Source organism: Castor canadensis, chromosome 11, assembly GCF_047511655.1.
Source record: "Castor canadensis chromosome 11, mCasCan1.hap1v2, whole genome shotgun sequence".
Taxonomy (NCBI): domain Eukaryota; kingdom Metazoa; phylum Chordata; class Mammalia; order Rodentia; family Castoridae; genus Castor; species Castor canadensis.
The window spans coordinates 130,334,479-130,360,196 of record NC_133396.1 but is presented as its reverse complement, the minus strand read 5'-3'; the positions used below and the strand labels follow the sequence as shown (position 1 = coordinate 130,360,196).

At 48.6% G+C, this 25,718-nt stretch overlaps 1 protein-coding gene across 4 annotated transcripts in view; it reads left to right on the top strand.

Annotated features, from left to right (window-relative positions):
* Positions 1 to 25,718, top strand: part of Nav1 (neuron navigator 1) — a 240,125-nt gene that overhangs the window by 42,711 nt on the left and 171,696 nt on the right. The window lies entirely within an intron of this gene.

Sequence of the window (25,718 nt, the reverse complement as noted above, 5' to 3'; positions counted from 1 at the left end):
GAAAGCTGAGTTGTAAGGCAGAGAAGAAGGGAAGGGATGTGAGCTCACCCACCCCCAGCTCTTGGTTGTAGACCCAGGTGGCCCCAGGTGTCAGAATTGCCCCATTTCAGATGGTGCCCCACTGCTTAGCATCTGGAACAATCCAAGGCAAAGCTTGCAGGCCAAGCAATGGGGACTCAGTCTGTGACAGGGCTGCATCTACCTCTTCTCAAGCTTCCACAATCCAGTCTCTACTGGAAGCAGGACTCCTGAGGTATTGGAAGCTGCTTCTCTAGAATGAGACACGCCAGCACTCCTTGCTTGGTTTGGGCTTTTGGTGTTCTGACAAGCTGCTTGTCCCTCTTGTCTTTTCCTTTGGCTAGCACACCCATCCTCACATTTGCTGGGATCTGCAGCACAGCAAAGCACACATGACCCTCAACCTGAGTTTGAGAGAAAAACATACAGACCTGCCCTGAGGAAGCTTATAGTCTTACTGGCAAAGGGGTTGGAGGGTGGAGGGGAACAAAGGCCCAAAGAACAAGCAGCACTCCAGCACCCAGAGACCTTGTCTGGAGTCTAAGAACTCTTAGCTCTACTTCTCATTTTGTTATTGGTGAAACACACCCAGAATGTGTGAGTGATTTCCCTAGAGCCACACAGCCAGGGAGGCAGTGCTGACCCTCTAACAGGGTCTCCTGATTTCCAGACTGGTGTTCATTTATTCCATATAATGGTAGTAAGGGAGTGGTCAGTGGATTGAGCTCATGAATTGAATGAAGAGTGGGTGGCCTGACTCAGATAGCTTCCTGGAGGTGGTGGTCTTGGGATCTTGCTCTGAAGGCCAAGATACATAGAGTGGCAAGGTTGAGATAATTGGTCGTGACCAAGAGGGAATGTGAGGGAAGCACAGCTCTTGTGGTCCACGTGGCAAAATGGAGGCACCTTTCAAGAAGGGGCAAGAGGCTGTAATAGCCAAATGGAATGAGGGTCTGTCCTCACCTATTAGCTTGGACTGTATCAGCCAGGCCCCAGTGAATCCAGGGACCATTGGGATGCAGTAGGTTGCCTTCCCCTGTCACTCTCAGGAGCTGCCATTCTTAGTTTTAGGCCATGTCTCCTTCCAGTCACATCTCATTCCCTCTTCCTGATTACCAGGGCCATCTGTGGACTTTGCAGGGTCCCCATCATCAAAGACATCCCCATCCCTACCTTAAATGGCCCCAGCCCCTGAGCAGTGTTACCCACCTGGAAGGAGGAAGCATTTATATCTGGGCTTAGAAGAGACTGCAAACCAAGAAGTTGGGGCTGGGGCGAAGGGGTATCCATCCCAGCTTCCCGTCCTCAGATTTTATGAGGCCTAGGTGACAAATGCCTTTCCCAGCCCCAACCTGACTCCAGCTGCATGGTCTGTTCATCAGCAGCCCCACAAGCCTATCAGCAAGAGGGGACCACTTTAGTCCTCAGGCCTCAATCCACTCTAGGCCAGAGACAACTTCCTCTCCCTTGGGGGAGACTAATGCAGGCCCATAAATTAAGACATCTGCTCTCCTTCCAAGTCCTGGGAACCTGGGGCTCTGTAACATCTACCCCTGTTTTCTTTGGCCCTATTTAGCTTTCCTCCAATTAGTCAGACCCTGGGGCAGTGGCTAGACAACAGATGAGTCAGAGGAGCCAAATCCAGAACCAAGAGTTTATCCAAGTGTCGGCAACCTTTCCCTGCTGACCCCATTCTCTTCTGATTTCCCCTGTCCTCAGAGTTCACTGAGCTTCTGTGTCCTGGGCTTGTACCAGATTTGTGGTCATTTGTAGTGTCTGTAGGAAAGGCAGTTTAGCATGTGTCTGAGTGTATATTCTATCCCCCCATACATATTGGGGCTCCCCAATAGCCTCAGTGCATGCTTCTCCCCAGTTCTGAGCCACGCCCCTTTCCTGGACTATCTCTCTTGCCTCTGCTCCAGCTGCAGCTGCAGGAACGATGGATGGGCCTGGGGCCCCAGGAAGCTCACCAGGATGGTGATGAATTAAGGGCAGATGTTGAAACTCTGATTAAAGGCCCTGGGGATCAGAATAGTGGGACCACCGACAGTTCAGGTGGGTATAGGCCTTGTGCACTGAGGTGTCCTAGCAATACCTGCCAAGAGCCAAGGAATCTGACTGCAGGAAAACAGTGGCTCTTCTCAGCCCCATCTGGTGCTCAAAAGGCCATTCATCTGGGTTCAGGAAGTTCTTAGTCCCATACTATAGGAGTACATCTTGCAGGTAAGGGCTCATTTCTGTCTGCCTTGTTCATGTCTGAGCTTTCTGGTCAAGGCAGGGTTGGGGCTCTCAGGATGACCCAGGAGAAAAAGGGAGAGGAGGAAGTTGCTGCTGGGATGAAAAGCTCCCAAGCTGCCTGGGATCTGCAGGAGGCTGCAGGAAGGGAGAAGAGTCAGCTGCAGAGAGGTCCTTGATCAACATAATTTTGAGGGCATCCTGGGACCAGCAGCCAGAGTTTGAGCCGGGGTAACCCACTACCCCGGCCTACTGTGGAGTCCTTATGGTGCAGACCCCTTGACCCTCCTGTTGTGAAGACACATAGCTGAGGTCTGACCCTGCCTGGTTGCTCTAAAAGGAAGGGGGAAAGGGAAAGGAGAAAAGACATCAGAAGTGGATTCTCTCTTCGACACTTCAGTATTGAGTAAGTATAGTGAGTGAGGGGCAGTAGGAGATGGAGGAGAGCTGGCTCTTAATTCAGCCAGCCTTGCTTGGGCAGAGCCCTAGGGCAGGCAGAGCAGTGGGAAGGGAAAGGCAGGGAATACACCGCATGCCTCTATCCTGGAACTGTGATCTGGGAGCTGTCCAGCAGGAAACCTGCTGAAACCAGCAGGGGATCAGACTGTAGGCCCAGGGGAAAAGAGTGACTGCTCTCTCAGGGGTCCCTCAGGAGCCTACTGCCTCCCCTCTGCATCAGGGTTGGGATACCAGCCTAGAAGGTCAGGCCTGAGGAAGGGCGTGGTTTGGAGGAAGAAACACAACCGTGCTCAAAGCTAGGCGCTAGTCAAGGCAAGGCGCTTTGCACCTGTGCTAAGCACAGCTAGGAGGCCCCTAAGGGGGTCACAACAGCATGCCGCTCATGCCTGCACAGCCAACAGGTGGATGGCCCACTGGGGTAGCCATTGGACCCACTGTTCTCTGAGGACTGATGTGTTCAGACATACTGCCAAGGCTGCCAGTCTGTTCTACTCCTGAGGCACTCCCATCAGTACATTCTGTGGTCTTAGGACTAATAACCCAGGCAATCTCAGGCCCATCTTGGGTGTCTGCCTCTTCTACAGAGCTTGCTCAATTAAGGTTAATTTGTTCAGGTGCTTCTGGGGGACCTGGTACTGTGCTAGGCACAAGGACATCCAAGAGTCACACAGGCTCCTCACTCTGACTCCTGTATAACAGTGTTAGGATGAAACATTGTTCTGTTTCTTATCCCCCAACCACTGAACACCTCCCATCAGTTGTAACTCTCTCAATAACGCCTCCTCTGAGGCCTTGCCCAGCTCTCTCCTCCCCATTCTCTGACTCAACTTCTACCATACCCTCAAGTGCTTCCCTGAAGCCCCTGTTCTCCCCCAAGTCACCTCCACTCACTAGATCCCTCCTCTCCAGACCGTACCAGGCTTTTGATTAATTAATCTGGGGACAGGCTGGGGACTGGGAAGGAAGAAGAGCATCTGTGTACAATGTCACAATGAGGAGGCTGGATCTGGGAGATTGGAGTCAGGATTAGAGGCTGGCCCTCCAACATGGCCACTGTCTTCCAGCCAAGGGAAGGAGAAGGAAATATTGTCTCGCTGCTTTTTGTCTAAGTTGAAAGTAACATCCCCTTACTGTCTCCATGCTTGCTCATTTGTCCCTTGCAACCAGAATGTCCTTTTAGCCATGTTCTTCCTGGGTCAGCACTCTCCTCCTCTAGGACTGTAGCCACAGCTCTTTGGGTTAACCTTCCTAGAAGTTATGTGCATCACTTGTACCAGAGAAGCCATTTGTAGTTAGGAATGTGAGCTCTGTAGCAGCAGCCTGCATAAGTATTAGCCATCCTAGTTCTTAGTAGTGTGATTAAGACAAGTGCCTTGCCCTCAGTCTGCCTCAGTTTTCTTACCTATAAAATGGGAACAATAGCATTACCTACCTCATGGGGCTTTGTGAAAATGAAATGAGCTGATACATATGAAATGCTGGCAGCAATGCCTGACATACACTCACTGAGCGTTCCATAAATGTTACCTATTGTTATTACAGCTCTGTTAAGCCTCTGACCCCCTTGGAATCCCATCGCTACTGTCAGGCTGGAACATTGTTATGAGCACCTTCACGTACCTTCCATCATCCCAACAGCTTCCCGATGACAGGGACTATCTTCTTTTGGGGGTAAACTGATACTGAAGTGCACCCAAGGTAGCGCGGGGCTTTTGGACATGCTGAAGATGGACCGTAATCAAGCTGATTCTGTTAGTGGCTGGGCCCATGTGCAAGAACCCAAGGCAGCTCGTGTACTGAATTTCCAAGAATTCCTCAGTTTCGTTTATGGATCAGAGAAGGAGTGACACCATCATTCTTGGACCCTATCTTTGGCCCAGATTTAGTTCCTGGTTGTGACATTCCCTTTCCCATCATTCCTAAGTTACGTCACGTGGTCATCTATTCACCCATGTTTGCTGCACATCTACTGTGTATACAGAACTATGGGACATAGTGGTAAATAGCATATGGTCCCTGCCCAGATAGCCCTTCCAGCCCAGCGGGAAGATAGAAGCAAGTGGAAAGGGCTTTTTACAAGGGAGAAGCTATGGGAGCATTGGTTTAGCCTAAGGTCTTAGGGAAATAGTCACGGGAGAAGTGACCCCATGAAGAGAGGTTGAGGACAAGATCAAGGACGAGGAGTCAAGTTAGTGAAGAAAGATCAGAGGGAGTGTTCTAGGTTTTCTGCAGCCCCATCTGACTTCCCAGCCTCTACCCTTCCCAAAGACCCAGCATTTCTTAGAATTCACACACACATACCTCTCTTGGCCAAATATTTCCCCACACCTGCCGTCCCACCCCTCCTGCTTTACCCAGAATGTACTCTGTGCTATTTTGAGTTGGGGCTTCCTGGTCAAGGCATAGTGTGCAAACCACAGACTATCATTACCCTCTTAACACACCCCTGGAGCCTCGAGTTAATGCCCGAGGTTGCAGAGCTCCTGCTCCACTGGGCTTGGGGCCAACCTAGGATAACCTGGCAGCCAGGTCAAGCACATGAGCCAGATGTCCTCCCTCCCACTCCTCAGGAAGCTCTGCCCCTGGACTCCACCCTGCTTCCTGTTTAGCAGGAAAGATTTCCTTGTCTGCTTCCTTGCCAGCTGTCCTCATGTCCTCCTCTTGGGCTGGTGGTTCTGGCTCAGTGAAATGAGGTGAGACTGGTGCCTCTCCTTTGAAGTGTGATGTTTCCTGCCTGACTCCATTCTGGGGCCGCCAGAGAGCACAGTGAGGGGAAGTTGGAGCCCCTGCCTCTGCAAGGGAGAGGGGAGGCAAGTCCAGGTGCAGGGGTCTAGGTGTGGAGAAGCTGTCCAGCATATCTTGACTGGCTAGTATGTACCGGGCACAGTGCCCAATGCCAGGCATGTAAAGTTAAGAGTTCTTCAAAAAGACAACTTTAGGGAGTGGCCAAGATGTGTGATGAGCAAGAAGCCAGTGTATGGGGGATTGAGGCCTCTCAGCCTCTCATGCAAAGTCAGGGAAGACTTCCAGGAAGGGACAACATCTTAGCAGAACCTGAAGGATGAATAAAAACTAGATAAAGATAGATTTGAAACCTATAGTGTGTGGATAAGTGAATTGATCAGTAAAAGTTGAGGATGAAGTATGAGGTAGGGAGGACGGGAGAGTTGAGGAGCTAGGGGAAGTCAGGCGGTGTAGAGGTCCCTCAAGGGTCATGATCAGAATGACCATTTGACCAGGTTCTTTTTACCTCGGTGCAAAATGGTATGAGTGGATTGTTCAGTGTGGGGTGGGGAGAATAAGATCCTGCTGAGAAAGAAGAAGGGTCTGAGCTAGGGCAATGAAATCAGAAAATGAGGGTGAAGGAAATCTAGCAAGACTGCAGGACAGACTGAATGTCCTTGGCCTGGAATCAGAGATCTATCTGGGTCCCAGGTACCTCTGTGACCTTGAACCATCTCTCACACTTCCTGAACCTCAAGTGCATCATTGGCCAAATACCTTCCGCACCTCCTTGAAGGAGCTGAGATGATGGAAATAAAGCAGTGCGTGCTGCCATTTTGTAATTTGTAAAAGCCATGATTCTTTAGTTCAAGGACAAGAGGTAGGTAGGAGGGTGCTGTCCTTTCTGTGGCTGATCCTGAAGCTGGCTGAGCCCAGTAGAGGTCATCATATTTCTTCCTGAGCATTAGACAGATGGCCATCAGCAGGGAGGTTTTAGAATGAGGAAGGACCTGTCCTTCATTCAGAAACCATTTCTGGAGGCTTCCATGGGGTCAGGGCTTTTGGAAAAAAGACCAAATCTCTACCTGTTGGAAGTCACCCACCCTGCCACCCTCCCAAACTGGGCTCAGCTGATCTGGGTGGGACCTCCAGGAAACAGAATCCTAGAGCAGAGGGCCTTTGGGAAAGATAAAGTCATACACTTCTTAGATCATTTGATTCAGGGTCTCCCAGCTCCTGCTGTTGTCATCTTTTTATGTCCAGCCCCAATCTTTATGGTTGGAAGGGGACTTCCCTTTCCAAGGCCCTATTTTCATTGGGAATGGAGACAAAGGCTTTATATCTGCAAAGTCCATTAGGCAGCCTCCCCTTGACCCTCACTCTGAATCTGCCACCCGAGTCCATTATTCTTTCCCTGGTCAGTCCTTCCTCCACCACCCTGCTCCGGATGTAATTCAGGTCCCTGTGCCCTTCATAAACTACAGAGCACAAAACAAATGTGTTGAGAGTTTCATGAGGTCCTGACCCTCACTTGGTTCAGGAGGTTGGATTCTCTGTCAGCTCTGTATCCATGGCAGACAGCCAGCTAAATTCAAGACCCAGGGCCCACTCTGATGCTCAAGTGTCAGAGCTTCTCTCTGTGAATCTTGCCTCTCTAGGAAACCAGTTTTCTCCATGAGCCCCTTACTAGGAGGGGAGCCATCAGGCAGGCTTCCCAGAACCCACTCTGATTCATGTTAGCACCACTCACGTCATTGCTATAAAAGAGACAAGGCTAACGGACCAGGAGGAGGGAGGGTGTCTGTGTCATAAATGAGGAAAGATATTTAGTGGTTTTTAAGCACTGTAGGCATCTCCAGGGATAGTCTGAGGGGGAAAAGAAACAACACTTTATTTGGAAACAATTCTGCTGAGATGTGGTCTCATCCCAGCTTTCCTTTCCCTGCTGCTTATTATGAAGTCCTTGCTGTGTGCTAAAAAATAGGGGATGAAGTTTAAAGTCGCAGGCTAAGTTCTATGATGTGGGCTGCTCAGGCCAGATAACCTGTCCTAAGGGGAAGGGTTTTAAGCAGGACAGCTGCTCTGTGACTCTGGTCACCTCATTCTTACTGCTCTGGGGACAGACCTATATATCATGGAATGACCTCCATACAAGAGAAAACCCCCAGGCTGGGGCAGAGAAATTCTCCCAAAGAGAGAGAGTATCTTCAGGTGGAGGGTGGCTGATGAGCCTCCTCCCTGTGTTCACCTTCTCTGTTGCATTCTCTTCCTCTTATTCCTGCCCCTGGGCCCTTCCCAGACCTTTCCTGCTCAAACCAAGGGTAGACAATAACCCAAATGCCTTCTCCTTTTCCCCTGAAGCATGGTAGACACAGGCCAAAGTTTTCAAAAAGAAGTTTCAATTTTAAAAGGTGGAGGGAAGCTAAATGTATCCTGGGTTGGATCCTGGAGCAGAAAAAGAGCATTAGAGGGGAAAGGTGGAAAACCCCAAAGTCTATAGTTTAATTAATATGCTAATGTTAATTTCTTAATTTTGACAAATGGACCATGGTTGTGTGAAACTGGATGTTAAGCATAACTGTGAAGAGTAGATGGGAACTCTGGAGTATCCTTGCAACTTTTCTGTAAATATATAAGTACTTCAAAATAAAAAGTTCCCAGTACTTGGGGAGTCTGAGTCAGGAGGACTGACAAATTTGAGGTCAGCCTGGGCTCCAAACAAAACCTTGTCTCAGAAAAAAAAAATAACCCAAAATAAAGACTTTTTTAAAAGGTGAAGGGAGGGTCAAAAAATGGACAAAGACAATGAGAACATTCAAGAGTACTGAGGCTTACAATGCCTAGGTGCTTGATCCCCCAACTGTAGTAGAAAAGCAAAGGGCTCAACTGAACCCAAAGCACTTAGGATCGGGTAGATCCCCAGTAACTCCCCGTAGCACTCAACAGATTTCCTGTGCGAAGTCTGGCTGTTGGGGAGCCAGCACCTTAGAGGTTCATCCCTTCCAGGGCCTCTACCCAGGCAGGTCAGTGAAATTGCTTTTCTCTTTCCTCTTTCCAAGTGCTAAGGTCTCCCACTCCCAGCTTCTGGTCAGAGACAGACTGATGAAAGCCATAGTGGTCATGTGTCCCCATCCAAGTCCAAGGAGGAACTCCACTGGAGCAGTCTCAAAATTATTTTAGCTGAGGAGCTTTAAATAAAATCTAACATGAAGAGCTGCCTTGGGCTGATGTGTGTCTGATCACATCCCTAATGTGATGGGACTTAGAGGTGGGGCCTTTGGGAGATGACTAGTCCTGAGGAAGCCTTCATGAATGGGAATAATGCCTTCATAAAAGATGCCCCAGAGAGACCAAGTGAAGACACAGCAAACAAATGTCTTCTATGAACCAGAAAGTAGACCCAGAATCTGCCTGTGCCTGGATCTCTGACTTGTGTCCTCAGAAATGTGAGGAATATATATCTGTTATTTATAAGCCACCCAGTCTTTGGAATTTTGTCATAGCAGCCAGAACAGATTAAGAGAAGAGCTAATATTTAAAACGGATACCTAGTTTAAAACTTGAACCTAGTTAAAGCAGGGGAGTCTCCACCATAGTACCCTTTTTTCCCCTCCCTCATGGCAGCCAGATGAGGTCACACAAATCCTTGGGAAACCTCCAAGGTGCCCAGTTCACTTTACAAACTGTGCTTTCTCTAAAACCCCTCAAAATTGGCTCTTCATGGATGTTTCTCTCTCCTACTCTTCCGTTGACCCATCTGAGGGAATGGCTGTGCAATGGCTGGATGAGGTGGTACACACTGTAATCCCAGCTACACAGAAGGCATATATAGGAAGATTAAGATCTAAGGACAGCCCAGACAAAAGTCGTGAGAATCTATCTGAAAAATGACCTAAAGCAAAAGAGGCTGGAGGTATGGCTCAAGTGATGAGTGCTTGCCTAGCAAATGTGGTACTGAATTCAAGTCCTAATACCACAAAAAGGCCCACCTTCTAAGTGTCCATGGTGAAGAAATACCTGGCCCAAACTATTAGCACGTGCCTGGAGCACCAGAAGGCTGCTCCCTCCACCCACTCACTGTCAAGGCCACCTCCTAGCCAACACTCAAGCCCTCTTGCTGCTGCAATTTCAAGCTTTTTCCTTCATATTTCCTCCCAAGGCAGGAGAAAAAGAATTGGACCCCATCAGGCCCCTGTGTTCTTAAAGCTGAAGTGAGGACCTTCTCTAAACTATCTTTTTTAAAAAAAAAAAACAAAAAGCATGAAATCAGCCTGGGTCCTTCAGCCTTGGCCGAGGGCCAGGCCTTCTGAGCCTGCAGAGAGCTGCTGTAGGCTGCAGTAGGGCAGAGCTGTAAAGCAGCCTGCAGATTCTTGCTCACATCAGTCCTGGCTTCCCTAGTCCCACCAGCCCTCGCTCTCAGCTTCCCCCATCCTGGCAAGCTGGGCTCAAGCCAAGCAGCAATGGTAACAGCATCCCTCTGGTGCCTGTTGGCGTTATTGGAAGAGCGGACTTCAAAACTACAGAGGGGTTTTGAGTACTGGGGGTGAGAGCTGGGGAAACAGTGTAGACAGTGAGACAGCTGAATTAAACAGCGTCTGGGTGAGTCACTGCGCTCCTGCCTGCTGTTCCAGTCCTGGCGTGAACCTAGAAGCTGGTGAGATAGTTACCTTCTCAGCGGGCCAAATCACTCTCTGATACAGAACCAGAAGGACTGAGCTGAGAATTGCCACAGGTAGGGTTTTGACTGGATGTCAAAAATGATTTCCTGACTTTATGGGCCCCAAAAGATGTCATGGTTTCTTTAGAAAAGACATCCAGTCATTTGGCAAAAGTCCTCCTGCCCAAGGTAACGCAGGTCGGTCCACTCCCAAGAATGTCTCTTCTCCCGTGACTTGGTGACTCCCTATTCATGAGCACATCTCATAGAGTCCCAGAGAAATTGCTGCCTCACTGTGAAATGCACAGAAGTGATCACTGCTTGCCTCCCCCTGTAATCACTGTCGGGCCACCTCTGCTGCCTTTTGCTTCTGGTGACACAAGTCATTGTTTTGGCAAAATTAATCTGCTTGAAAACAATGCAGAGAATCTGCCTTTGCTCTGTGCCCAGGTTCTCTTGCACACTATTTTCTCCATAATCACATAGAATTTGGACACCAGGCAACACTGAACCTTTCCCTTCCTTGAGGGAAGGTTGAAAGTAGTCCCAGCCTGGAACTCTACGTCTTTCCTCCAGACAGCAGTCCGGCAGGAAGTTAGATGGAATACTTAGCATTTAGGACATCCACCAGGTGCTCAGCATGGGGCTGGGTTCTACATCAATCTGCTTGAATATGATCCCCTAGACACTATGAGAGAGTGATTGTTATATGTACCCATTATACAGATGAACCACTGATGCTTAGGTTAATAGTTTGCCCAAATCTCATAGACAATAGGCACATTAGTCTGGATGGAAGCTAGGTCTTTGGGCATCAGGAAGAGGGTTTTTTCCACTCTACCACACCATAATTGCAAAAGTTCAACAACAACAATCAGACAGCTGACCACTTCTGACTTTTACTTCTCGCCAGAGCTCTCAGCACTTCTTCTCATTTATTTTTGCGACAACCTTGTGAGATACAAGTTGCCATTCTTTTTTGTTTTGTTTTGCTGAGACAAGGACTGGGTCTTGCTATGTAGCCCCAGAAGGCCTCCAACTCATGATTCTCTGCCTCAGCGTCCTGGGTGCTGTGATTACAGATGTGTACTTCCATACACAGTTGCTATTTCCATCTTACAGATGAGAAAACTGAAGCTCAGAGAGGTCATGCCACTTGAGTGGGACACACATCAGGGAAGGGGTGGAGTGAAGATTCAAACCCAAGTTTTTGTCACTACAGCCCAAGCTCTTTCCACTATCTCATGGTGTGTACTCCTAGGGTTTTTCTGCCTGGCTTTTTAGGAACCTATTTTTTTTGTGTGTGAATCTAGTCATCTTGCTACAACGTAAACACAGCTATGAAAATATACTAATGAATGTTTGTTTTGCTTTGTTGTTTTTACAAGGGCATCCTACAAATAAACAAATGGTGACCCAGCCCCAGGGAGGTTATGTGGTCTCTCTTTTTGCTTCTGTTTTTTTTTTTTTTTTAAGTCTGTCCTGTCTTCTGCTTCTCTCCTGTGCCTTTGTATTTCCCCCAGGGTGTTTCTCTACTTTCCCACCTTCCCTCCATCTTTTCTGCTCCTTTAGACCTTGGCAGCCAATCCCGTACCTCCAGCATCTCGTTGCCAAGCAACAGGCTTCCTACCTGCCCCATTGTGTTAGAATCTCCATGACAACAAGTACTGCCAAAAGAGAGGGAGAGAAAAAAAAAGTTAGGTGGTGGTAGGTGGAGGTGGTGAGACCCTGTATTTCAGGACATTCATGCAGTTTTGCCAAAAATAAATTGCTCACACTCAGGGACCCTAGAGTGTGTCACAAATTGCCAAACCCAAACCCCCTGAGACAGCAAGTCATAAAACCAAGGCCATGGAGGGATAAGGGCTCCAGCTTAAGAGTGTTAGTGTGAGGAACAAGGATGGTAGCCACAGGCACTTTTTGTTTAGTCTGATGAACTGGGTCATGTGAGTGCCTTTCTGTGTCAGTTCAGGAAGGCTGCCTGGGTGAGGAGGACTTCTTAATAGTTGTACGAGTAAGGTGATGATGGCATATGTTTTCCAATAAGACACAGGATGTGTTGTTTCTGAATAAGGCCATGGTTGGCCAGCGTATTTGGGGAAGGGTAATAGGTAGAGAATGGGGATATCCAGGGGCTTTGGGGATGTGTGATGAGGCAGTGGGTGGCCTCATCAGCAGCCTTGCTTCCCTTCTGCACAGCTTTCCTGTTCCAAAGGCCTAGAGGAGGTCTGCCGACAAAATGAGGGAAAGAGGAGGTGGGGAATGCACTGGGTTTCCAGGTGCCCAGCCTGGAGTTCATAGAGGGGACCCAATTCCAGCCACAGTTGCTGAAAGCCTGACAGATGTCCACAAGTACCTATGAGACCCAGCTAAGAACTGAAAAGAAAGTTGAGGAAGACTGAGCTAGTTAGAGCACCTAGGTGCTACCTATCTGGACATGTGCTATGGGATATCCAGAACCCTCAGGAAATAAAACTGCCTCTCCTGAAGGCAAAGCAGGGGCTTCTTGGGCTGTATTTACTGCTCAAGGTGTATCATTTATGGAAGATATCCCCCAACCCTGGGCCTGGAACTCACAGGGACTCGGCGAACCAACTCAGTCACCCCATTTCTCTGGCACTTTCCCCAACAGTACTGCCATGTGACTCCAAGGCTTTCCTAAGGCCACAGTCATCCTGTCTTCCTATCCATGCACCCGGCCCTGAGCATTCCAGGCAGAGAACTCCTTGGTCGCTCCAAACTCCAAGCAGAAGGATGGGAATGACCCCATTCCCAGTGGTTAGTGCTGTTCGTGGACACAAATTTCTGACCTCTCACTTAAATCTCCAAGGTCAAGCAGTTCATGTTCTTACCTGTGTTCAGGGGAGAGAGAGAAGAGGACAGGGCCTCCAACCTGTCTTGGGGCCACCCCAACCTGTCTTCTCCTCCAGCTTTGCTCCCCTACTAGGCCTGGTAGCTCAAAAACATTGTTCATGCTTTTGGTATATGTAGCCAAAGGGAGGGCCAGGCCTCCAGCACACTAGAGCCTCACTGCTGAACAGGCAGCTCACATGCAAGATACTGACTGCTGAGAGGATATGGTGAGTCAGATACTCCAGACACTGTCGCGGGAAGAAGTTGGCTGATCTTTCTGAGTGGCAATCTGCAGTTTGTAACTGAAAGTCTTGGACCCTGTGATTCTCCTTCCGAGAATGCAGCCTGGGGAAATAATTGGAGGTGCAAGCAGAACTTACTTGGGCTTATCACACTGTTGTGTATAACAGGGGAATACCAGAAACAGCCTAAGTAGCCAGCGATCATGCAATGGTTAACTCATTTTTACATAACACACTCATAGAAAAGTGTATTATATAGTAAGTATCTTTTTGAATAACTTTTGGAGATTTTAAAATAAAAAATAAAAATGCTTCACATAGTAAGTGAAAAGATTTAACATGTATGTGTAGCTACAATTTTACTCAGAAGACTGAGGGCTGTGATGGTACAAGCCTATAATCCCAGCACTCAGGAGGAAGAGGCAGAAGATCTCCAGTTCAAGGCTATCCTGGGCTACATAGTGAATTCAAGGTCAGCATGGGCTAAGTAGCAAGTCCCAAGGGCTAGGGGTGTGACTCAGTGGTAAAGCTCTCGCCTCGCATAGTCAAGGCCCTGGGTTCAATCTCGAGTGCCACAAAAAAAGAAGGAGAGGGAAAAAAAAAGAAGCCAAAATACTTTCAAAATGCTAACAGTTGTTGGGCATGACTCAAGTGGTGGAGTGCAAGCACAAGACCCTGGGCTTAATCCCCAGGGCTCAGCAAGGTGCTGCACTATTAGGGAATGGACACCTGCTAGGTCACAGTTTTCCAGACTTTCTGTTTTTCCTGATGCATGCATTATTATTTTTATAATTAATAAGAACTCAGTAGTAGAGCACTCACCTGGCATTAGTAATAAGAACTACTCTTCTAACGCCTGTTCCATGTGCTCTCAGGCTAAGCATTTTCCATACGTTATTTTATTTCATCTGACAGCAACTCAGTGATGTCAGTACCCTAGTTTTTTAGGTGAAGTAAACAAAGCTTAGAGAGGTTAAGTAACTTTCCCAAAGCCACACAGTTTATAAGTAGAACCAGACTCTGAACAACACCCACAAAAAGACACAAAAGGTTAATACTGTCAGGTAAGTGGAAGCGATGTGCACGGCCTGTGGGTTTCTGGTCCAAGCGATGCTGATGGTGGTCCTTTACCTCAGCTCTGCTTGTGGACAGCCCTGGTCAAACCTCCTGATCCAACCTTCCAGGTGGAGGTGACCCTGTTTAGAGACCTTGCAGGGCACTGAGGCCCTGAGTGTGGGCAGGGTGGGGATGGTTGCTTCTGGGCCTGTCCAGCAGGATAGGGAAGGAGAGGAGGTGCTTCACCAGCTTCAACTCATGCAGGCCTCCCTTATGGTCACCTGTCAGCATCCTGGTACCTGGCAGGATGCTGGGCCTTGGGGAGAAACACTCTGGGAGCCTTACTGCTCATAGGACTTTTTCTCTGATGTCCGGGTTAGTTGGGGGTGATGAGGCCTCTTTCCTGCAACTCCAGCACCAGAAATGATGAGTACCTCCCTCCATGTGTGATCGCCAGAATAATGTGCTGATGCTGAAAGCAGGGATTCATCTTGGCTTGGCAGTGTGGGCTGGCAGCAATAGGTGCCCAGGCATGGCTTTAGCTTGGCTCTGAGGGAGACCAGTGGAGTCAGTGGGACAGGGGAACTCGGCTTCACTCAAGACACACAGATAACCAGTGGTCTCTTCTTTGCTCTGGAACAAAAGAAGAATGGATAAGACATGGATTCTTTTTCATGCATGCTGGAATTTCTTGCCCACAGTTCAGATGGGAAAGCTAAGACCCAGAGTCTGAACAACCCAGGGAGACATTAGCACTGGAATCCAGTCCAGTACTCTGACACCTGAACTGACACTGAGTGCGGGGCCTGCCACCAAATCCCAAGTCAGCCTCTCACCCCACTCCAACCCTCACACCTTCAGAGCCCTTGAGGGCTGGCATAGCCAGCCTGGTGGTGACTTGACAGAAGTGCTGGTCAGAACTTCACAGCCCAGTCACACTGACAGGTTTGGAGTTAGACTGTGCGTCTAGCCCTCTCCAAATGCTAGGATATGATGTTGCAGTCTGAGAACCAGTCACACACTGCAAAGTGACTGTGTCAGTAATGGAGGTCTTTAAGAAGAGTCCAGAATCCCCCAGACTTCTCCTTTCCCAACACTAAGGAACCTCCCTCCCATACCCCAAACTAGAGGCCCTAGCCCTTGGGTTCTGGGAAGAATGTGGGGTTTTCTGCCTGGCTAGAAAACCTATCCATGGAGAACTGTTGGAAGCCTGAAGTTGGGGGAGAAAGTAATAATAAAGAGAGTGTGAGAAAGATGGAGCTGACAGATCTGGTGGGAGACAGTCATCTGGCTAACTGCCTGGGGGATTTGTGTAGGCTCAAGTTTCTCTGTCTGCACAGAGCTCCCCCTCCCCCAAGGCTTTTCTTACCTCTGCTCCTCCCCCAAGCAGAGCTCTAGGATGGGTGGGTCCATCTGGAATCTAAGCTACTGCTTGGGAATCTAGACTCTAGCAACTTTGACCTGGAACTGAGAGAGAGACAGAGAGAGAAGAGGAGGGAAGGAGAAGGGAGAAGAGGGGAGGGGAGGAGAGGGGAGGAGAGGGGGAGATGTCTTTAGGACACCTCTTCCAGGACCTAGGACTTTGTGGCTTAGAAGTCTTAAACTCTAATCTGTATTATAGGGAGCATACCCAGGGCTGGGGTGTTTGCAGCTGGGGACTATAGAGCAGGAATGTTCTGCAGTAAAGAAAGGTGCCTGGGAGCAGGGAGAAGGAGGGTGGTTTCTCTGCTCCACTCTGAATGAAGGACTCTGTGTGCAGGCTATACACACTTGCCAACTCAACTTCCTGGGAGGTATTTATAACTGAGGCCTCCAGCCCCCTGTGATTTGTGGGACAGTTTTAAACCATTGATTTTCATTAGCACTAAATCATTTTTCTTGGCTAATTGAAAGGGAACCAAGAATACTGAGAGTGGAGCTGTTTGATGGATCAAATCAGCAAAAAATGCCGATGTGCTGGCACAGCATGAGTCTTCAGCTGGGAGGTTCTGGGGCCCTCCCTGCGATTCAAAGTCCATTTCTGCCTCAGAGGCCAGAGATAGAGAAACAAGCCCCCAGAATGAAGAACCAGGACATGAACTTGGCTTCTTAGCAAGAGAAAGGGAGATCAGACGCTAAGACCTTCCAGCCCAGAGAGAGCTGTTGGAGGAATGCTGTGACCATCTCTTCTCTGAAGGGATGTTTGAGGTCTCTGGATGTCCTGCTCTTTCCGGATGGGCAAAGGCCAGTAGAACAAGGAGCACTTTTTGGGGAAGCAAGTAATGGACTTGTTCTGGGAATGCTAAGTCTAGGCATTGTAGAGTTCAGAAGCATCTCCTGGGAAGAGGACTGAATGGGGTTGGGCTGGGAGTACCGTGAAAGGTAGGGTCTGGGCTCCTGCTAAAAATCCAGGAAGCTGAGGGGGTGGGGGCAGGGGGGAGAAATAAACCAAGCCTTGTATGTACATATGAATAATAAAAGAAAAATGAAAAAAAAAAAAAAAAAGAAAGTATATCAACCATAAAAAAAAAAAAAAAAAAATCCAGGAAGCTGAACCATCCAGCCTTACCTGAGTTAACATAGCCAGCGCCATCTTCCCTCTATAAGGACACAGCGCCTTCTGTCCAGAAAGAAAAGCTTGCTAGTCTTAAGGGAATGCCTGAGAGAGTAGGCAGAGGCCTGGGCTCTGCGGGAGGAGATGGGGAGGGGAATGGGGAGTCTCACTGTTTGTGAACATTCATAATCCCTGTTCTGAGCCAGGAGCCAGCCAGGCTGGTGCTGGGAGTACTGAGCTCCCACTGGCTCCCCTGCCAAGTCATAGCTGGCTTCCTCTGTTTCCTGCCAGCGTTCTGCCCACTCTGAAGTGACACCACTGGCTGCCCATCCTTGCCCTTTTCCCGATGCAGCCTGGGGTGATTGTCTCCTCTGCCAAGGACCAGGCAGCTAAATATTGTGAGAATGGAGGTTAGGCTCAGATGCTTTATCCTGTGGCCTCCCCACCACCCACATCTCAGTCCTTCCTCTATCTCTGTCCTGAGAGGCAGGTACAGATTGAAAGCTGAACAAGGAGAAACATGGGGGAAGTGGCTACGTGTCCTCAGCCCTAAGGGCCTCCTCACCATGACCAATCTGAGAGAGATTGGGGTCTTATGCAGAAGGAAGGCTGAGCGGTGTTGGAGAAGAGCGTGGACCAGGAATGACCCCAGGTTCCCCATCACTCTGCAGTGTGACTTGGGGCAAGCTCCTTCCTCTCCACGTAGATGTTCTCATTTGCCTGTGCACCTCTACCCCATCACTGTGTGAGGGCAGTATGAGGTCCATAGTCCACAGGTGTCAGATTGAAGTTGTGGATCCATGGTGCAAGTGTTAGGGCCTGTTTTCCAGGGAGATAGACAAGAAAGGGAGGACATGGGTGCCTCCTCATCTCTAGACTGGACAGGAAGTGGGCCAAAGGGGAAGGACATCAAGAAACAGGCAAGGAAGAGTCAGGTTTGAGAGGTGTGTGTGTGTGTGTGCGTGTGTGTAAGAGACAGCACACAGGATATACGTGTATGCACATGTATGAGTATGTGTAAATGTGTGTCTCTAAATTCATTTGAGTACTATAACAAAATATCTTATTCTGGGCAACTTATAAATAACAGAAATATATTGTTCACAGTTACGGAGGCTGAGAAGCCCGAGATTAAGGTAACACAGATTCAGTTTCTGGTGAGGGCCTGCTTATTGATGATGCCTTCTGTGCTTTCACATGGCAGAAGGAAGGACAAACAGTCTCCCTTAAGCTTCTTTTATAAGGCACTAATCCCATTCAGCAGGGCAGAGTTCTCATGACCTAATCACCCCCCAAAGACTGCACCTCTGAATACTGTTGCCTTGGAGATTAGGTTTCAACATATGAGTTTTGGAGGGACACAACCATTTATACCGTGGAAGTATATAGCTTGGGTCTGAGTACGTGAGTGTGTGTGCATGTCTCTATGTGTGAGTATCACTGTTTGTGGTACTTGTCCGGGGGGTTGCAGAGCACAAGTCACCTCTTTGCTGTGGCTCCAAAGGGCACAGCTGTCTATTCCCTGGGATGGTTCAGCCTCTAGGAACCAGATAGGGTCTCCAGCCAGAAGTAAAGCCTGAGTTGAGTCTTGGTCGTGGGATTTCGAGAGCGGAAGACAGCGTGTGGTGGATGGAGTAGGAAATCTCCTGAGGAGGCCTGTGTGCTCCAGGAGTCTCCTCTCTGGTGTCTGGATGCCTATAGGTCGTTCCAGCCACTTCCTGTCTCTGAATAAGCTGCCCCCAAGTCATCCTCCTGCAATCAGGACTGCCTTGACTTCAGAAGGGTGTCTTTGAAAGGAACTCACCCCTCTCCCTTCTTGGCCCAGGCAATGGTCTTACATGTACCTAGTTTGGAACCCAGCTTGCTTACTTACCTCACTCCAATTCCATGTAAACTGATTGCCCCATTGATACTAAAAAATGAAAGCAAATTGAGGTTCAAGGTGACGCATCCTGGTGACAATAGTTACGCTATTCTGACTGGTATGGCTGGTGCCATGTGCTAATAGTAACTGTGGTGCAGAACAGAGAAAGGCAGAAATGTTATGCTGGCCACTTGGCCAAATAACAACCAACATGGATTTGATGTTTATCTTGAGCAAGGCACTGTCTGAAGTGATTTTCCTTTTGAAACTCACGTCATCTGTGACTTGTGTGTTATCAGGTCCATTTTACAGACGAGGAGTCAGGCTCAAGGAGATTAAGTAACTTGCTCTGGACTATGCCTGGACCACAGACAGGAAGCAGCAGTGTCCAGGCTTGCACAGGGACACTGTGCAAATCTGGGAGGGATCAGGCAGATGAGGATGGGGCAAGTAGAAAGAGGGTGGCCGTGGCTCCAGACCTGTTTTTAGCCACCACTGTGCTGCAGGGTATGTGCCTCTGGGTTTGAGTTCAGAGATGCTCTAACCTTTACCATGAACGACTCCACTATTTTCCTTGTCCTCCTTTCTGTTTCCCCCCTCTCCTGGCCTCCCTCTCTCCCCCTTCTTTGCAATGTACCGTATCCAACCTTTCTGCTGTGGTTACAATGCTCTGACCTTGTCGAATGGGCATTTTAACTGTGTTGGCGAAACGCAATCGCGGCCCCTTTAACGGGAGGCTGCGGGAGGAGCTGTCCTATCAGCACCACGGCCTCCACCCACTGGGCAGCTGCAGCCACGGGCGCCTCAAGGGCGAAAAGGGCAGCAGAGAGGAGAGGTGGCCCAGAACTTGCAACCTGGGGAGTTCTCCAGAACCAGAAGGACCATCTTCCTCCACCAGCCCCTGGCCGGGCAGAACAGAGGGAGCTGGCACTTAGGCTCTCACCATCTTCTAAGCTAGAGTGAAATATTTATGGGCCTGGGATATGGCACATTAGTAAGCCAGCCTCCATTTGTGCGCATGGGGCCTGCACAAATGAATGAGTGGAGTATGAAAGGCTTGGAGGTGGGGGTGGGGGTGGAAAGGTCGAAGTTCAGGCTGTAGAGCAAGAAAAAAAAAGCAGACTAGCTACAATCTAGTCTCAGGACCTAGATTGGTTCTAACTTTGGCTCTGCCATCTGTTAGCTGTGTGACCATAAGCAAGTTCCTTAGACCCTCTGTGCTTCGGTGTCTGTGCCACTGCAGTGGGAATGATGCTAATAATTCAAGTAGCACACTTAAGTGATGCCTCACTTACAGTTGGCAAATGCAACTAAAAATTTGGTTTAAAAATAAAGGGCCAGGCATGGTGGTTCACACCTGTAATCCCAGCTACTTGAAGGTGGAGGTCAGACCAGGCAAACCAGGCTGGGGCATGGCTCAAGTGGTAGAGTGCCTGCCTAGCAAGTGTAAGGCCCTGAGTTCAAACTCCAGTGCTGCCATACACTCATACACACACACACCCAAAAAAGAGAGTGAAAGAGATTAAAAAACAAACTAAAAGTCAGGCATGCTGACTCACACTTACAATCCTAGCTCCCCAGGAGGCAGAGATTGGGAAGACTGAGGTTCAAAGCCAACCAGGACAAAAAGTTAGTGAGGCCCCCATCTCAACAAATATGTCAGTGTGGTGGCACACACCTGTTATCCTAGCAAGGAGGGAGGCCATAGATAGGAGGATTGAGGTCCGAAGCCAGCCTGGGCAAATAGTGGAAGCCTTACCTGAAGAGTAAATAAACCAAAAAGGGCTGGAGGGATGACTGAAGTGGTAGAGCTGCTTTTCTAGCAAGAGCTAGGACCTGAATTCAAACCTCAGTACCGCCAAGAATAAACAAATAAAACATAATAATAAAATAAAGCAGCAGGCTGAAGATGAGAGCTGGGGTGTAGACAGGAAGGGGAAGAGTGAGATAAGTGGAAGTACACAGTGAGTGTGGCTGTATACCCTGCTCAGGTCCTGGGACTATTCCACTTTGAGCAAGAAGCCACCATCTTTTCTACTCACCTGCCACCCATCACACAGACCCATTCAGTGTCCGAATTTCCTTCTGGGCAGAGGGGTAGCTGTACTCTTTAACATAATCTCTACCGCTTCTTGAGCACTCACTATGTGCCCATCACCACTCTAGCTTCTTTTACCTGATCTTTGTGAAGATCAGGTTGTAGATAAAGATTCTGGGCTCATAAAACTTGTCTAAAGCCATATAGCAAGAAGTGGGATTTGAACCTAGGTCTCCCAGAGATGAAAGGCTTTACATTTTTCACACCGTCTAGCTTCCTGCCCCTTCTGCTGGTGGGCAGTGGGGTGCTACCATATCCAGCATGAACAGTGTGTTTCCTGTTGAAGCGGCAGGTTTCTGATCCTGGCCTGCCAGGTGCTCTGATTCTCCTCTGCTCTGCTGGAGACTCCTCAGCAGGCAGCTCAGTCTCCACCCCTGGGTAGATGGGAAGAAGGGATACTTTAAAAAAATGTTAGGTCCTTACATGTACCAGATGCTGTTCTAAGCATTTTATATTTAATTAACTAACTTACTCTTCAAAGCAGCCCCACTAGGTAAGGTCTGGCCTTACTCTCAAGCTCTGAAGTTCTGGAATTAGCCTGAGTTATGCCATGAGCAAAAGTCAGGGTTAAGCTTTGGACCAGGGAACTCTGGCTCCATAGTTTTCGCTTTAGTCACAGTGCCTAAATAAGGCCTTCGTGCAACTGGTGGATAGACCCAGGAGCATCACCAAATCCACTGCTTCCAGGCTACCTTGAAGCCTCTCTAGACACTGCCTCAATGGCAGACTGTGGCATATATAGCCCCATGGCACTTTGCCTTGCCTCTCTTGATGCACACCACACCTGCTGCTTGGTATGCAGTATTTCTTCCTCACCAGGCTGCTCGATCCTTGAGAACAGAACCTGGCTCTCAGCCATCCTGATTGCCACAGCATCTGGCAAAGCACCTGGCACAGGGAAAGTGTCCAGCCAGTGTGTGTGGTTGTTGATCAAAGAAACCCTGACAAGTCCCTTTGTAAGCAGAATGCTCTTTTTCATGGGGAGTGCTAACTCCCTAATGGAACTTACTGAGGACAGAGATTGCCCAGAATGAGGGAAGTAAGGGACTTCCGAGGCCCTCCTCTTGTCCACTGAGGCTAAGTGAAATTTCAGATCAGGGTGCTTAGAAGGAGAAAGTATTTGGGAGAAGGGATCTGGTGCCCTCAGCTACACACACACACAGACACACACACACACACACACACACACACACACACACACACACACACACAAAATGGACCCCTTGCTTCTCTTTCTAGCTCCAGCCCCAGATTTCTGCCCTTAATTCTCTTCAGACACATTTCAAAGGTATCACAAAGGATGATGGGTATTGGTAACCATGCTATTTGGCTTGAAAAGAGCCCCTTCCAAGAGGCATAGGTTGTCCCTGCTTTTCTGGAATATTTTTGCCTAACACTGAGGTCCAGAAGATGGGGGCCATTACAGATAATCCTATTCTTCTCAGGAGGACAAACTTTCTCCCAGAATTACCTTATTCAGCCTGCTTAGGACTTGATACAGTGGGGAGTGGGATGGGGCAGGAAGAGAAACTGAGCAAATGTGGAAGTCTCCTAGGTCATTTGGTCTATGAAGAATGCACATTGGGTGTCCCAGCCAGCAGACATCTGTCTGTGTCCCAGGAGGGATCACCTGGGCAGAGGCCTCACCCTGGAGTTTTAGAGACATCATTATCCATGGGTCTCAGTTCAGGCATCCCCACTGTGTACATTCTCTCCCGTGTCATCCCCATCCCCACCCCCCACCTTGTCTCTATCAGAATCTCCTGTGGCCCATGTGTGCCATTTGCCACCAACTGGGCATATTAAACCCATCACTCCCTCCCCTTCTCCACGGTGCCTACAGCTTCACATGGACTGTCTCAACCTCTCCCAATACCACTCAAGGCAAGCAGTACAAAGGAGACAGGAAAAACTGGTGAGATCTGAGGAGTGCTGGGGGAAGCAGAGAAGGAAAAGAGGTCTCCCCCAGTATGCCTAGGACTGAATAACTAGAATAACTTGCTCTGTCTGGGGAGTCCTCCACCACCATCCCAGGATCCATCTGGGGCAGTGGTTGTCACCTCTTACTCCCATCCTGCTCCTAGTCTCAAGAGGGCTGTCATCTGGGAAGGAGGAGCAAGCCGAGCCCCAGCTGTAGTGAGATTCTGCAAGTGAGGTAGAAGCAGCCTCCTTGACTTTCTGAGGTTGGGGACACTGAGCTGGAAAGCTGTCTAGACCCAGTTGGGAGGCCTGGGAAGGTCTGAGCCAAGGGAATCCAAGCCTGTCCCTTGAGGGTTGAGAGCTAATCGTGCTTAGAGAACAAGGTAGGGGAGGTGGGTGCTGGGGTCTCTGAGTGAGTAGTGACCAATGTCCAAGAGACACTCAGGCTGAGCCAAGATACCATTCTGGATCCCCTCACAGATGTAGCTTCCAGAATGAGTGGTGGGGGGGGGCGGCGTCTAATTGACTTTGGTTTCTGCACTATATTTGGTAGAGATTGGAGGTGAGAACAGAAGCTGAGTGAGCCCTGTGGTACCTTGCCAGTGAGGGGATTGAAACTGGGAATGCCCAAGTCTTGGCATCAGTGCAGCAACAGGTCAGTGGTGTAAGGCCCTTCTTGTGGTGGCCAGCTGGTCACTCAGAGCACAGCCCAGTTCTATGCTGAAGGCCAAGACCAGCAGCTCAGAGCCCACATGGGCTCTGACCATTGAATGGGTGGTTGGATAGAAGGAGGACGATAAAGGAAATCTACTCCCATCTCTACTGGGGAAGAATTTTGACTGGCTTCACAAGCTATAGCAGGGTGTTCTCGTCTTGTTTTAAAGACTCCCAGTCTCCACCTGACTGCAGTCTAGATATTACCCTGCCCTCATTTTGCAGACTGGACATGGAGAAATTAGAGAATTTTCCAAATTCTCACAGCTGCAGGTAGCACATGCTTGACCCCCTTTGAGATCCTTTTGTCACAGTACCTCTCTCACTCCAGTGAAGCTGTCCTTGGCATGCTGGGGCCGGAGACAGTATGGGGTGTCCTACATGGGAGACTGTGGGCAGTCTCCAGAGAGTGACTCCCAGAACATCCTTTCAGTTTGTGGCCTGGTGGGTGAGTGGGAAGTGAATGAGATAGATGGGAGGAAGTAGATGAAAGGCAAGGTTTGGACATGGTCCACCAGGTCCCACCAATGGGCAGCCAGTAGATGGAAAGAAGCAAGCTGGTAGTTGTTCCTGAATACAATGGCTAGGCCACCCTTCTCTGTTGGAGGAGGTGGGGATAACTGGGTGCATCCAATAACAGCATCGAGTCATTGAAGTATGAATTAGAGGAAAGGAGTAGGGGCTCCTTGTGGTTCTCGTTCTTGTGGAAATTGTTTTATCTATCAATAGAGCGATCCTATAAGCCCTGACTCTCACGGCCATTTCAAGCTCTCGTTCAATAAATCCATCCATGCTCAAGTTACAGTTTAGCTTGTAACTGGCCCAGGACCACAGAGTCAAAGATCAGGGAAAGGTTAGCAACAGTCATCAACAATCTTGCACTGTGGCTGACAACTTCTTCCACTATCTGAAAGGGGGCATCCCAGTGGTCACAGGTGAACTGGCAGTGCTTGGCTGGTCTTTTCACTGTAAAATGTCCTTTGTCTCCATCTTCACAGTTTACCTGTGAGAGGCAACTTGAGTATTTTTATTGTATGGAAATCTTTAACTACATCTTTAATCATTTTCCTGGAATAAAGGTCTACATCTGGCATTGTCCCCACAGCAGGGCACAAGGGCCCCTTTACTCTGAGTAACATTCAAAATTATAATTTTCTACACAAAAGTAAATTTGATACCAACAAATAGTAACCTATTTAATTTGCACTTCTTAAATTTAGGATGTTACGTTTGTCTTTGTTTTGGCCAATTGGATTTATTATTTTGTAAATTTCTCATTCATCTTTTGCCCTTTATTGTATAGAGTGTTTGCTTCTTAATATTGCTTTGATAAGGCTCTTCATGTATAAAGGTACTAACTCCTAGTTTTTCATACCTATTACAAGTATTTTTATAGTTTTTTTTTTTTGACTCTTTGAACCTCTTAAAGTTTTTGGTTTTGTCTGTACAGAAATTTTAATCTTTAGGTACTCAAAATCCAACAGAATTTTCTGTTAAGATTTCTGCATTCAGCCAGGAATGGTAGCATATGCCTACAATCCCAGCCCTCCAGAGACTGAGGCAGGATTGTAAATTCAAGGCCAGCATGGGCTAAATAAGGAAACCCTGACTCAAAAAAAAAGCCCACAGATTTCTGCCTTTGATGTGGTGCTTAGAAATGGCTCTAACTAACAAAGTTACTGTAGTGTTTGTGGATATGTTCTACAAATTCTTTTATGCTTTTGGTTTTTTGCATTTAACCCTTTATCTGGATGACCACAGGATTGTGTCTTTGTAACTGCTGCAAACTGACTTTGAAGTGAGAATGATTACTTCATTAATTAACGTGGCAGAGTGGTGAAGCTAGGAGAGTGAGAAGGGTTGGGATCCAGGACAAAGATGACATAATTAATGGATCAGGGATTGCAAGAGAAGAGATGAAGTACTGTTGGCAGAGGGTGTGGAGAGAGAGCTACCTTAAGCCAAAGGTGGAGCACTCAATCTCTGAGACTAGAAGAGGGAGTCAGGAGGTGGCCGAGGCCAGTTTCACCAGGGCAGGGGGTAGGTAAGGAATGGGCAGAGAGGAAGAATGTGAACCAGGGGCCCAGATCCCCAGTGACTGCGCGGGTGGGGTGAGGGGAGTGGGACCAGGAGAGACGGCATCAGTGAGAACGACCAGAGAATGGTAGGAGCCACAAGGATGGCTGATTGGTGGTTCTGCCTTTGGGCCCAATGGCATGTGGAAGAAGACCGTCCTCCTTAGGGAGGTGTCCTGGGAAAGAGCCAGAGGTCAGCCAAGGTGGCAAGTGGAAGGATCATTTCAAGAAAAGGCTGAGAGCATGAGGGAAATTGTTTGCCGTGGTGAG